Raw genomic sequence first — 15786 nt, forward strand, 5'->3', positions numbered from 1 at the left:
AGGCCCACGTACTGCAAAAAAAAAAAAAAAAGAGAGAGAGAGAGTATAATGGAACCAAGTAAGTAGCCATCTTGAGTGCTTCCCACCATTAAAAAAAAAAAAAAAACTCCATGATTGGAAGGAGTCTGCCATCTGTTGTCATGGCCTCTAGATTTAAAATATCTATCTTCTGTCCCCATTTTCCAGGCATTACTCTATACATTTAGAAAAAAACAAACAAAAAATAATCTCAGCATATACAGAAGTAGAGAAAATTTTATAATAAAATTACACATATCCACCATCTCTCTTCCACAATTGTCCAACATTTGCCAAGCTGTTCATTTGTTTATTCCTCTTTCTCCATCATGCATTTGGTGTTGTTGAAGCATTTTAAGGAAAATCCTAGACATAATGTAATTGTACCCATGATTTAATATGCATCTCTATCTAATAAAGATAACTTCTTTATCTCCAATTCAATTAACAAGAGTATAAATGAAATATTACAATGCATTTTATGCAATTTAAATGTGCTAAATAGACTTTCATCTATGAAAATCTCATACCAAAATCTAGAAAATAGCTCTTTGCATGGCCACATTTATTCAAATGTTCCCATTTTAATCTCCACAATATGTCCAGAAAGCAAGTACTGGAACATTTTTATTTTACTTTTGTTAGAAATAGGAAGAGGGTATGTGATCTTAGGCTTAAATTCCTGTTCCTAACTGGTGTTTTCTCCATTATTCTTTCTAAAGTCTGACTCAAACATTCACATTTTTCAAAAAAAACCCTAATATTTGTCTTTTATAAATGTTTTCCAGATGTCATCTCACAAAAACCAATATATTAATGCATGTGCTTAATTATCTGTTTATAAAATCTTATCATATATTATTATATTTAATCACAAACATCAGTCTGTGACATAGGTATTGGTTCTTCATTTCATAAATGGTGAAAGCTAAGACTAGGAGTTCCACTTCTGGGATGTCAGCATAAGGATTTCCACAGACACACTGCCCTGCAAAACAAGTAAAGTTAGTACAAAATATTTTTTAAAAAAAGAAATAAAATCAACCATTTTAAGGATATGCAGCAAATAAAAAAACACATTCAAAAAAATCTACTGAAACTCAGTAAAGAAACAAGATTCTTTGGCATTTTAGCCATGACCCTGTCCTCCTGCTACAAACAACTCAGACTGGCAGAAACTGCACCCATGCTCTGGGTGGGCATGGCCAAAGGGCCACTCACTGTCATCCCCCCTCAGCTAAGGCTTACTCTATATCAGCAGAAGAAGCAAAATACCAGTACTTATCATCTCCTCCAACTCCAATATGAAGAGGTTAAATCCCTGGTGAGTACAGTTGAGAGCTGGAAGCTTCTTTCTACCTCCCAGCCCTGACGTACAAGATTGAGGCGCTACCCCAGGTGAAGCCAACTGAGAAAAATGAGGCCTTGATAATGTTCATCTCACAGAGTGGAGGTTTCACCCAAGACTGAGAAGACCAGAGGATTTTGCCCTTCCCAGCGCTCAAAGTATTATTCAAGGTATTACTTCAAAAATTATTCCAGAGGTCATGTGGTAGGTGGATGCTGGGGGCAGTGAGAGGACCTGAGCTCACACACTCTCCCGAGATGCACTGGGGTCTCTTTCCTGCTGTGGGCTCTGCGTTGGAACCAGCCGCATTCACAACGTCAGGGTCAGTCCCAGATCTTAAAAAAAAAAAAAAAAAAAAAAAAATTCCAGGAACAGAGGAAGTCCATAAGAAATAGAGCTCCAATACTCTCCCCAAAGGAATTAATTTTGTTAGAACCAGTGTGAGGAAGGTGGAGACTAACAGCATTCTCAAAAACAATAGTTCATCTTAATTAAGAGCAATAAACTAAACCATAATTTGGCTAGTGAACCAGAGAGACAGCAATGAAGAAACAGGCTGGAGTCAGAAAAAAATTATCAGAGACTGCCCTCAATAACTGCCTTCACCCAAATTTGGTTGGATCAGAGTGCTGAGAAATTTGTGCTCCAGGACATTGTGAAAAACAATAGAGTATTAGGCTGATAATTAGTGGAGCCTCACATGTGGGGTGTAATACAATGGAGAGGTCCAGGAGAAAGATAATCAGACCTCTACTGAAACCACTATTACCCCAAGGTGACTGTGTACATACTCAAGGCTGAGACTTCTGATGAGCGAGACCAAAGTCTTCACTATGTGGGTAAAATACACTTCACTAAAATGTGACTTTTACCACAATAAAATAAATAAAAACATTAAAAATAATAGTCAAGTCACCAAACAGGTAAACGAACAAACAATACCAAAAACAAAAGGATAGGGGATTTAGTATCCAGAGCCTCTATAAGATATTAGTTAAATGTCCAGTTTTCAATTAAATAGTGAGACATGCAAAGAAACAGGAACATGTGACCCATACATAGGATAAACATACAGACAATAAAAACTGACTGTGAGAGGAACTAGCTGTCAGGTTTAAAAAGTAACCATTATAAATTTGGTCAAATACAGCTAAAGAAGTAAAAATGTATAATCAAATAAAGACTATCAGTGAAGATACAGCATTTATGAAAAAGAACCAGATGTAAATTCTAGAGTTGACAGGTGTAATAAATGAAATTAAAACTCCACTTGAAGTGTTCAAGAGTAGTTTCTAACTGTTAGAATAAAGAATCTGAAATTTAATAGAAAACTAATATACCATATTGTTTTGTGCTCCTTCTCTTTATTTGATTACATGTTCTTTGAAGACTAGACCATGTCTTCTTTATTTGGATTTGCTTGTTTTTAAGGGTTTTCAAAGTAAAACTTCAAGGTAATCTTCCCTAATATATGGTACACTAATATACAAACAGGTATACTCATACATGTATATTATCTTTTATTTTCCCAGTGCTTTAATATACATTATCTTTGCAATACATATATACTATGGCAAAGGAAGAAAGATAATATACTTACTTCACAGGTAAGGGAACAGAGGTTCACTGACTTAGGAGTAGCCTCACTAAAGTCACCTAGGAAGAAAACCAAGGCAATAACAAAAGCAATGAGTCAAGCCAGGTCACAAACCTGATCTCTAATCAAAGATTGGTTGGAATGACTCATTAGATTCAGTTCATGTTTGCTCCATTTTACTACTGAATAGGCAAACATGCAGACTGGATAAGGAAACAGATGAGTGAACAAAATGCTCTGATGTCTCCATAGGTCTTCATGAAGGTGTACCCAGGTCTGTTGGCAAATATAGTTTAATACCAATTAAACAACTCACATGAAAGAAAAGCTCAGAACTGAGGCCTTTGACATTTAAATCATTATTCTAGGGTAGTTGCTAAATCATACTCAAGTTTCTACTTTAATACGGTATGAAGGATTACTTGTTCTATCTTGTTACATAATATTGGGTTCTGTTTTTCTGGATTATCAAATCAAAAGGCCTAGCTATAGCCTATTCATCAAGTTACAGTCCTAGTGTGATGTTATTTCAATTATACTGTTTACATCTATAGAAGCAATTTTTTTAAACCAAGTGAATCAAAAATTTAAATTAGTGTCTATCAATTCTATGTTTTATTTTTTAACTGTAACTTCCATTGAACACTACTTGTTTTTCCTAAGTAGTTTTTCTGCATGTAACTAATTGTTCACTCTTGACTTGCAATCTTTAAATTACTAAGAAAAGTAGCTTAAAACAGCAGTGTGACTTAGAAATTTCAACTGCACATAAATTTAGAGTTTTACTCCATTTCCAGATTTGGAAGATACTTCAGTAGGAGAGACTAATTTTTTTTTTCTTTTTTGGAGACTTAGTATCCCATTAAGCTAAGTGAGCATATTTGGTAATTTTATAAATAAGTCACTGTGCTTCATTAATAAGGGACACTTGCAATCTTTGTGGTTCCTATGTGGCACTCTAAGGCATCCCTGTAGGAGAGTCACAGTGTTCCTAAGAAAAGCTGTAAGTAAGTGTGTTGGGTCAGCGTGGTATCATTTTAAATGATGTGTATACTTCTTATGTGTACAATATGTGCACTTGTTATGGTTTAGGTAAAGAAATCTGGCACACAACAGGTGAAAGTAAATTTCCTTTACTTGGATGTTGCTGAAGTTACAGGGCAGTGAAGGAGAGAAAATATGAGTAAATATCTGAAATAATAAAAGAAAGTCATAAAGACCTCCCTAACTTTTCTAGGTTTCATTGTTATTGTCTATGACTTATATCTAAAACAAAATGGCTTCAACTAGCTGCATCTGATTAACCCAATCTTCCTTTAGCAAGGTGCATTAAATAACCTCTGCTAAATTTTTTGTGAAATTCCCTAAAATATATATAATTAAGAAGACATTTTGTGTTTCAAATTCTTCTTCCAGTTTATTGAGTCAATCTTTCAGTAGTACTTTTGAACACCTATTATGACCAGATTTGATATTAGGAACACAATAATGAAAAAAGAAGGAAAGAGTACATGGTGTCATATGTCAGACCTTGAACCCTGTGCTTCCTGTGTGAGATGTAAATCTTCCTGTTCCACTATGCATGCTGAGTGTACTTAATAAGATATAGTCCCTTCTTGTGATAAGATTAACATCTCCTGTGACTGTGAAGTATAATAATAACTCAACTGCAAAGCTTAAACACACAAAGATATCTGTAGAAATATTTTTCATGTCTTGTTATATTTCTTTGCCTAATTTTTTGAATCACATCTCCTTCCTCCATCTTTCTTTTTCTTATTTTGTATCTTCTCAGTTTCTAGATATAATAACATTAAGGGTCATCACAAATTGAAAACTAGGAACAAAAATCTCAAATTCTATATATTTGATTTTATGTGAAAGGGAGGATTTTCTAGTACAATGTAGCCAAGAACATACAAATAGTTTAATGAAATTATTTTGAAACTTACTGTTCAGCTGGCCTGGAATAAAGGCCTGAGGGGCTCAGCCAGTAAATAGTCTGGTGTCTCTGAGCAAGATTGCGATCTATAAATGATAATTGCCGCATGACTGGTACTACTTCATTTTTTTAAATGCAAGTTTCTTGTTTGCAAATGAAGGGTACATGCTGAGAGAAAGCTGTGGAAACGCTTGGAATGCTTTAGGAGTTGTTGCAAGCATCTAAACAAATAAAGAGAGGAGAAAGAGAACAGTAAGAGAAAGGCATGTGTATGAGATGAATCATGAGAATCTGTTCAGAGAAAGAAATGTTGAAGGAACAATAGCAGGAAGAACAGAACCTAAACCTCATCACTCCCTCCTGCTTCCCACACATTCACTCTGGCCTAGCTCAAGCCAGAGACATGATGAGCACTTTTGATATGAAATTTTAGGGAAAAAAATGAAAGGAAGGAGACTATCAATAACTTAATAATATGTAGAACTGGAGGGAAAAGTTTAAAAAATGGCAATACTTATTTTGGCTTCACCTACCACAAAGGCTATTATAAATGAGAAATTCTGAAGAAAGAGACCTCTTAAAATGGAAAAGAATGAGAGAAAGGACCCTAATTTTGAGTACCATCTGTGGAGTACAGAGTTCACATGCATTATATTATTAATTTTCACATTAATAATACATTTATTTTTCTTCCTATTTTTATATAGGAAAAGTGAGGCTCAAGAGATTTAATTTTGTTTATCCTAGGTCATACAATTCACTGAATTTCAACTGTGTTTATTTGTCTAATGATGAAGTTAGTACTATCACTCAGTAAAATCCTGTAGTATTCTTCTCAGAGTAGTTGGGAGAAACATATTTAATGTTCAACTTGATTCATTTTATCTAGCCTCTCTACATCCACCCCCACATAAATGTTTAAAAAATAGCACAGGGTCATGAATATTGAACTCTATAAGTTGTTTGCTGAGCGCTCCATATGTTATTGCAGGCTAAGCTTGGGAGAGGCTGGAATACATATTATATGGATGAGTAACATGGATAGCTAAAAACCTGGAGGGGACCTGAGTGAGTCCTAGTATAACTTAAAAGGAAACTGATGAGTCACGTAAGTCTTAAATTACATGACCAGGCCACATGAATGGCAGCTAGACTACAATTCCACATTTATTTTAAAAACCAAGAAATTAAGATTTACCAGAGCTAATAAAGTGGTACAGCTTTTCCTACAACATAATTGAGACATTAGTTCAATCATTCATAAATTAAACTTTTATTGAGTACCTTCTGCATGACAAATCAATGTTAGCCAACTGGAGTATAATCATGATTAAGGACTGAGAATGACTATTCTAGCCATCAAGGGACGTGCTATCTAGTGAGAGAGAAAGGCACATAAACTTAACTATTATGATGTGTTAAACATAATGTTAAGAATATGAGACCATCAAGGAGAAGCATTAACTCATTTGTAGGAAGTTAGGGACAGTTTATCAGAAAGGATATATATGGATACAGATATAAGTATGTAGATATTTATTTATATATTTCATAGAGAGATTAAATTTTAGTCAAATTAAGATGATGGGGAAGAACATTCTAGATAAAGAGGACTTTAAGGAGGAAATTGGGGAATTCTTGGGTGAAAAATGCAAATACGATTTGAATGTTTACTCTGCCACTGAGTAACTTTGAGACCTTGGTTAGTTTCTTGACTTCTCCAAACTTCAATTTCCTCATCTATTAGAAGATTATACACAGGGAAATCTGCTCAATATTATGTAACAACATAAAGAGGAAAATAATTTGAAAAAGAATTTTAAAAAATCATCTGCGAGGCTTCCCTGGTGGCATAGTGGTTGAGAGTCCGCCTGTCAATGCAAGGGACATGCGTTCATGCCCCAGTCCGGGAAGATCCCATATGCATGCGGAGCGGCTGGGTCCGTGAGCCATGGCCGGTGAGCCTGCGCATCCGGAGACTGTGCTCCACAACGGGAGAGGCCACAACAGTGAGAGGACCGCATACGGCAAAAAAATAAAAAATAAAAAATCATCTGTGGTGTTGACATTGTCACACATTACTCTTTTATATGAACAGGTCTGTTTTTTGGATCTCCACTACGTTTTAATCATGAATGTGTCTATCCCTTAAATGGTACTATAGTGTCTCAATTGATATAATGTTATAAAAAGTATTGAAAGCAAAAAAAAAAAAAAGATTACAATAAAACTCTCTACAGAAAATGGTTTGTGAGACATAACCAGTGTAACTCATTAGGAAGTTCAGACTACTATAGCTAAAACTTGATGATGATGTTTCTCCATACATGTTGCTTCCATACATCTGTTGTCCTGAGAGTCTACCTTCAGTATTGCTTGAGGAAGGGCAAACCTAAAGGTATTTAAAAATTCTGTTAGTTACTCACTGCTATGCTGGATGGACCATAGTTCTGATTTAGCATGATAATTCCTTTTCATTTAGGCCTGTCCTTCTAAATCCCTTAGATTCAAGCAGTAGCCTGGGTGAATATTTTGCATGTCATGTAGTACAAATAACCACATCACACACCTTGTTTAACTTTAGAATCCCTATATTAAGAGTTGCCACAACACACCTACTTTGCTTCAGGAAGTGGTGTTGTGACAGCTGAGATACATAAATTCTGAAGCAAAGTAAGGAGCTTAGGGGACTCATTTGCATGTCAAAACCCAAATTTTGCTTCTTCCTCATTTTCGTTGACAATGAATGTGTCTAGCTAATGGGAGCAACCTGACAGAGTTAAGCATTTCAATGAGTTCTCTAAATGCTTTGCTATAGTAGAGTCTTCAAATTAAAATAAAACTTTAATCATGTAGCCACCTCCAAGTTTTAGAGTAAAAATAACGATTAAGGACCTTAGTCTGCTTCTCTGTGCTACAAAATACTTGACATCCATAGGGGTGAAAAAACCGAAAAACTTCTTTCATTTCTTTTTGGCAGTTTTTATTGAAATCTTAGAATCCTGGGGAAATCTGCCCACTTTCCTTATAGTCAGAGAGTACACTTTAAATTTCATCATCCTCATGTGCATGTTTTTCTTGAGAAAAACATCTTTATAAACTACCTATGAACAGTGCTTCATTTATCATGCATGTTAATTTTTGCAATGTGCATCTTCATTCTAAAGTAAGGGGCTATACCATATTTATAGTATGTCAAAACAAAAAAAATGCTTAAAAAATGAGTTTTGAGACAATTAGCTCAATATCCAACTTCAGGATACAAGGTGGGATTAAAGGGACCTTCTCCACTCCCAAATGATCAGCCCTGAAGTGAAGCACTGAAATGTGTTCTTATTCCCCTTGATTTGGATTGCCAAATGGCATTTACATGAGTTTTGAAAATAGAAATCAGCTACTCACGTGCCACATATTTACATTAAGACTTTAACTTTCAGCTATAGACACTAACATAATTTTATTATTCCACCATCTCTAACAACCTGACTCAACTATTTCAGGAAACTCTTCTAAGAAAGATAAACAATTGTCAATGACTTCACTGTCCATTACACGATACCCACTCCAACTCCCCTAGCCACCCTTGCAAAGACTCTCTCTTTGACCAAAGTTGAGTCCAGCTCCTCTTAGCCCTCTTGGGCCTCTACTAGCCTTGGGTTCTGTCCTTTGCCCAGTTAGTCCAGTCTTAGCAAGAATCCTGATGAGTTGAGATGATTTAACAAAAATCCCCCACCCTTGCTATCTCATTACCCTCCTCATCTGATCAAATTCCTTATCCCTGGATATCTTAGCACACTGGCCTTCCTTCAACAAGGATGCTATAAAGTTGGTTTAGCCAGAATCCTCTGTACTCCTGATGTTTCCTCTTAGTAATTTTCCATCCACAGACCCCCATCCTGTTCTTTGTCTATAAATTCTCACTTGTCCTTGTTGTATGCAGAGTTAAGTTTAATCTCCCTCTCCTTCTACAAACCCCTCATTGCAATAGTCGCTCTTTAATAAAGTCATTCTTACTGCTTTTAACAAGTGTCATGAAAAAGTTTTCTTTAACAACTTCTTGCTAAAATTTTTAAGTCAACAGCAAACTTCAGTCTCTATGGTATAGACAGCATTAAACGGCTGTTTATTCCCAAGCCTCTTAAAAACCCTTGCCTTAAAATCCTTCTCTTTCTGTGTTCACCAGCCCCAACCAATTCTCTCATGATCCTTTCTCAATGGTAATCAAATCTTCATGTTGGAATATCCACTTTACAATAGAATTGAAAACCATGTAAATATTCCAAATTTGCCCAACCTTGCCTCAGACACTAAGAATCTATCAAGACAGTTATCTCCCTTACTGCACTAAAAATAAGCTCATAATTACATTGTTGACAAATCATTTTGGTGGTATTTTGTGGGAGCCAATCTTTGACAGTCTCAGTTCCCATAAAAATCTAATTGAAACCTTATCAAAGCTATGGCCCAAGACCCTGTCTGGGAAATAGTACACTCCTCAGAGGCCCCTTGAGCCTCCCACCTGGGAGACTCTATGGCTGTGCCAGTGACATAAGTCTCCTGTTGGATCCAAGCTCTGAATTATTTCTTCCTTCCTTTTTCTCTTTCTAATTATCATAAATATTTTTAGCTCTTATATGGGAGATCTGGACAAGCCACTGAGGTTCTTGCTCAATGCATGATAATTATTAGAAAGCAGAAGCTCACTATAGTCTCACTCTTGACTCATCTTGCATAAGGCAGTACCCTCAAACACCAAATTACTAGATGCATCTGCTAACTTGGTTTTAGGTTTTTGGGTTTTTTTTGTTGTTTGTTTATTTTTTAAGATTGATATTTTCTCTGCTGTTTACTGAAAGTAACATCATGTTTCTCTATAAATAAGCTTACCTCCAATGAAATTCTGTTACAATTTCTCATACATTTCCATTCATTATTGTAATATTTAAAGCCCAGAATCTCTTCTTCCATTATCTGATAAAGAGAAAACTCATAACTGTCTAGCCTCTGCCTGCAAGCTATTCCTGCCATAAATAATTTTATTAGAAACTCCTTTCAGTTACCTAGATTTAACGTGTTTGTTCATGGGTCATATGTGAGGACTGAAACAGGAAAATATTAAGCAGGACATGTTGTAATAGATCTCACTTTATCAGAATAATATTCTTTACCACAGGCAAATAGTCCCAGATAATTCATTGCACTCACCACAAACTGGCTAGTGTATCAGTCTGAGTCCAATCATGAAAAAGAAACCACATAGTGAGCTAAATGTGAATTTTAATGAAAAGAATTCTTAAACTTTGATTGGAAAGGAGCTATAATGTAAAGAGAACTTTAAGGATTTCATAGTGCTGAGAGAGAGTACTCATGAAGAGTTAGACTTGGAAGTGGAACCACACAAAAACAGGCCACTGTCAGATTTGGCAAGTGGGTTGCAGTTTGCTGACTTCTGACCTAAGTATGATATTTACACTGGCTTTAACGACAATAAGATCAATTCCTCTGTGCATAACTTTTCCTTTATGAGTTAGCATATGGTTGACACATCAAGAGATATTTCCTATTCTCAGCTCGACACTATTGCACACAGACGTGGGCAAATACTGAAATAATATCATGCAACATATATAGTCTAATTAATAAGAGGTATGATCAGTTTTTCCTAAATTACCAAACACTGTGTTCTCAGTAAGAAACAGCAGTGAAAAACAGCTCTTGAATTTTGAAGGAGAGGATCCTATCAAACATTAACAATTAGTACAATAGTGATATTTTAATGAACTAATCCTTGGATTTATATATCTCAATTAAAATAAATATATTATTCTCACAGAATCACAGGAAGTTGATCCCTACCAGAGACCTCAAACTGAACATTATTAGGACTTCTCCAGCTATAGATACTTTTTGAAAGGAGATAGCTTCTATCCAAGACTCTAGATTAATTACACAACTACAGTAGATGTAGGAATCTCCCACCCAAGATCCATGGAACACTAACACAGATAGTGACAGTTTAATATGCATTAATTTATTCTTTCTGCTGTATTTTCTTATACTTCTCTTGTCTAACGCTACCTTTAACTATCTTACTTTTAAGACCTAAATACTAAATAATCTTTTCTGTTTCCTTAATCTCTCCTTGGTTTGAATACAATATCTGGTTCAAATTTGCTCATAAATCATTCAAAACATACAACCAAACTCATGATATTTTACACATTTCTTATAGGAGTTCTGTATCTTCCCTTAGTAACAGTTTTTCTTTATTTGCTTCTGTTATTTTTTTGTTAATGAATTAGTGTTTTTGCTTTATTTGCTTCTGTTATTTTTTTATTAATGAATTAGTTGTTTCCTGGGTAGTAAGATTCAATTGTTCGATGATATGTTATTTTATTATTATTGGGTTTTTTTGCTGGTTCTGTATGATTTTCTTTTTCTTTTTTTTCATTGAAGTATAGTTGATTTACAGTGTTGTGCCAATCTCTTCTGTACAACAAAGTGCCTCAGTTATACACATATATACATTTTTATATTAATTTCCATTATGGTTTCTCACAGGATATTGAATATAGTTCCCTGTGATATACATTAGGACCTTGTTGTTTATCCATTCTAAATGTAATAGTTTGCATCTATGCACCCAAAACTCCCAGTCCCTCTCTCTCCCTCCTCTCCTCCCCCTTGGCAACCACAAGTCTGTTCTCTATGTCTATGAGTCTGTTTCTGTTTTGTAGATAGGTTCATTGGTGCCATATTGTAGATTCTACATATAAGTGATGCAGTATGATATTTGTCTTTCTCTTTCTGACCTACTCCACTTAGTATGATACTCTCTGGTTGAATCCATGTTGCTGCAAATGGCATTATTTTGTTCTTTTTTATGGCTGAGTAGTATTCCATTTTATATATGTACCACATCTTCCTTTTCCATTCATCTGTCAGTGGACATTTAGGTTGTTTCCATGTCTTGGCTATCATGAATAGTGCTGCTATGAAAATAGGGGCGCATTTATCTTTTTGAATTATAGTTTTGTCTAGGTATATTCCCAGGAGTGGGATTGCTGGATCATAAGGTCACTCTATTTTTACTTTTCTGAGGAACCTCCATACTGTTTTCCATTGGCTGAACCAACTTACATTCCCACCAACAGTGTAAGAGGGTTCCCTTTTCTCCACACCCTCTCCAGCATTTGTTATTTGTATAATACTTTTTAATGTTGGCTATTCTGACTGGTGTGAGGTGGTACCTCATTGTAGTTTTGATTTGTATTTCTCTAATAATTAGTGATGTTGTGAATCTTTTCATGTGCCTACTGGCCATCTGCATGTCTTCTTTGGAGAAATGTCTATTAAGGTCTTCTGCTTTTTCTATTGGGTTGTTTTGTTGTTGAGGTGTATGAGCTGTTTGTATATTTTGGAGATTAAGACCTTGGCTGTAACCTCATATGCAAATATTTTCATCCATTCCATAGGTTGTCTTTTTTTTTTTCCGGCTTTATTTGCTGTGCAAAAGCATGTAAGTTTGATTAGGTCATTTTTTTTTTTTTTATTCCTATTGCCTTGGGAGACTGACCTAAGAAAACATTGGTAAGATTTATGTCAGAATGTTTTGCCTGTGCTCTCTTCTAGGAGTTTTATGATGTCACGTCTTATGTTTAAGTCTTTAATCCATTTTGAGTTTATTTTTTTTGTGCCTGATGTGAGGGTGTGTTCTAACTTCATTGATTTACATCCAGCTGTCCAACTTTCCCAGCACCACTTGCTGAAGAGACTCTCTTTTACCCATTTGATATTCTTGCCTCCTTTGTTGATTAATTGACCGTAGGTGTGTAGGTTTATTTCTGGGCTCTCTGTTGTGTTCCATTGATTCATATACCTGTTTTTGTACAAATACCACACTGTTTTGATTACTGTAGCTTTGTACTATTGTCTGAAGTCTGGGTAGAGTTATGCTTCCTGCTTTGATTTTTTCCCCTCAGGATTGCTCTAGCAATTCTGGGCCTTTTAGGGTTCATGTAAATTTTTGGATTATTTGTTCTAGTTCTATGAAAATGTCATGGGTAATTTGATAGGGATCACATTAAATCTTTAGCTTGCCTTGTGTAGTATTGCCATTTTAACAATATTAATTCTTCTGATCCAAAAGCATGGAATATCTTTCCATTTCTTTGAATCCTCCTTTATTTCCTTTATTAATGTTTTATAGTTCTCACCATATAAGTCTTTCACCTCCTTGGTCAGGTTTATTCCTAGGTATTTTATTTTTTTGGTGCAATTTTAAAAGGTACTTTTTTTACATTTTCTTTCTGATAGTTCTTTGTTAGTATAAAGGAATACAACCTATTTCTGAATTTTAATCTTGTATCCTGCTACTTTGTTGAACTCATTTATTAGCTCTAGTAGTTTCTGTGTGGAGTCCTTAGGGTTTTCTATATATAGTTAGATGATATTTTTGATGGTAAACATTACAGTTAGTCAGGAGAGCCAGAAATATAAAACTGGCTCTCATTTCATTCCTAGAAAACGAAGCTCCTTTCTCTTCTGAATTAATGTTCAGGGACCTTTTGTGGAAACTCTTCATTGTAATAGAACTTTCACAGAAACAGTAATTGAAAGAGAACTAAGAAAGGCTTTTGTTTGTACTTTCATACATTTGAAAGCTGTTGTAATTTCGTACATCTTAAAAGTAAGATGTACTACTTTTCTTTTGTTTTAAATATACCAAGTGACCTCAATAGCACAAATTTTATTTCCTGTCACTGGACCATTCTTAAAAAATTAGAGGTGTCAAAGAATTACAAAAGTAGATTGTCAATGGTCCCCAGTGACTGGTATGCATTTGTAGCAAAAAAGCCTATTGGCTACTACCGGAAACCTGGACAAGTTCATATTCACACTGTAAACTGATTGCTGATTTCATGATAGTACCTGACCTGACATCACCCAGAATCCATTCTGGTTTATTATTTCCTCTGTGAAAAGAAAGTTGTTAGACAAATTAATTGAAGAAGAAAAACAGAGGAAGGAAAAACTAAATTTGAGAACCAAAACCCTAACCACTCAAGATGAATTTGAATTCTTTTTTCAATCTTCAAGACATTTTACTTCATGCTTTATAAGAGGCTCAGAAAGTAGGAAAACTCTTATATGCACGAAAGTATATTAAAGAATAGCAATATAGCTAGACAATGCCTCCAGGGCTGCTGAACTCCTCAAACATGAAGTTCATGAAATCAGGCAGGTGGTGTTTGAAACTAGAGCCATTTTAGATACACAATTCACCTTAAGAGAGGGACCTTGCTGGATATTGGTAACAGATACTATTTTCTCTATAAAGTTAAAAGTGAGGTAATTGATAAAATTAAGGGGGCATGATGGTAGGATAGGGAGATCAAAGAGAGCAGAGATATTTTGAAATAGAAAATTTGTTGAGCAGAAGAAAATACTAATTAGGGACATTTTGGAACATACCAAAAGGCATTGGAAAACCATGTGTGTTTGGAGGCCATAAATTTTCAGCATTGTAATTAGTTGTATGATATCTCTCCTGTGCTGTTCAACTTATTATCTAAGGTATAATGTATAGGAATCAAGTAGAGGGGCAGAGTGAAAAATAATCGTGCCTGTTTTTAGTAACTGATTATGCTGTATGTCCATTTAATGTTAAACATGTCTTATTATATTAATGTTACTTAAACTATTTAAGTCAGATGGGCTGCCTATAGGAATTCTAAGTCTTTAAACATAGGGGATTTTAGTCAACAGTACCCTATAAAATTTTAATTGGGCCTGAACTTTAATGTTATTATAACTTTTAAAAATGTAGTATTAACAATTTTAATTTAATTTATTGAAGAAAATTCGAGAGGGCTTGAATCCTGAAGAATTTAGGAAACTCTGCTTAGTCTTCAAAATAGATCATCAATAAAAAAGCTTCCAGTTCAGTTATTATCATTTATTAATGATTTATTAATGAAATCTGAAAACTTAAAAAAGTCAGACTTAAATCATTTTTGTTATACTCACTTCCTTCCAAATACTAAAGTTTTTAAATATGAGGAAACAGATGTGCCCCTTCAGCAAGAGTTCACTAATGCACACACTCATACAAACAAATACACACATAAATGTTCATTTTAATGGGGTCAAAAAGAAATTTTGAGAAATGAATACAAAAGAGTCATTATGAAAGTTATATGGGTGTGAGAGGTCTACATATATGAGCTTATAATCATTAGATTGCTTTGGTTTCTAAGATATTGTTTTTAGTGAGCTTCTTTCAAGTGCTTAAAGAGGAGTCTCAAAATTAAGCATTTGTCTACCATTAGTTGTGATTTACTTTTTTTTACTTACATGTTTTACAGGATATACTACAAGATTTACAACTTTACTTTCTACTCCATTCGTTTATGAATTTTTGAAGGAGGGAAAAGCTTTCTTCATAATTACATAATCAGTGCTTAGCATATGGCTAGTACAATCAGACATTCAATAAATGTTTCTATTTAGGAGTTAGATTAAGGAAAGAAAATTACAGGGATCAAATTATAGGTGGACATTTTTCTAATAAAGATGCAGTTTGTATGCAAAGCTAACTAGGCATAGCACCTGTCAGCTTCTACTTACTGGATGGGAAAGGATTGAATGAGAAAGGGTTGAAACATTTCCAAGAGGGTTGACAAGTAAATTGTAAAACATTTTTGTTATCACCAAACCATGTGGAGTTGTTTACTGGGAAAGTACTGTTGACATTACAACAAGATTGAACAATTATTATTATTATTTTTAACATTTTTATTGGAGTATAGTTGCTTTACAATGTTTTGCTAGTGTCTGTTGTATAACAAAGTGAATCAGCTATATGTATACATATATCCC

The sequence above is a fragment of the Mesoplodon densirostris genome, chromosome 7 (genome assembly GCF_025265405.1).
Source record: "Mesoplodon densirostris isolate mMesDen1 chromosome 7, mMesDen1 primary haplotype, whole genome shotgun sequence".
Taxonomy (NCBI): Eukaryota; Metazoa; Chordata; class Mammalia; order Artiodactyla; family Ziphiidae; genus Mesoplodon; species Mesoplodon densirostris.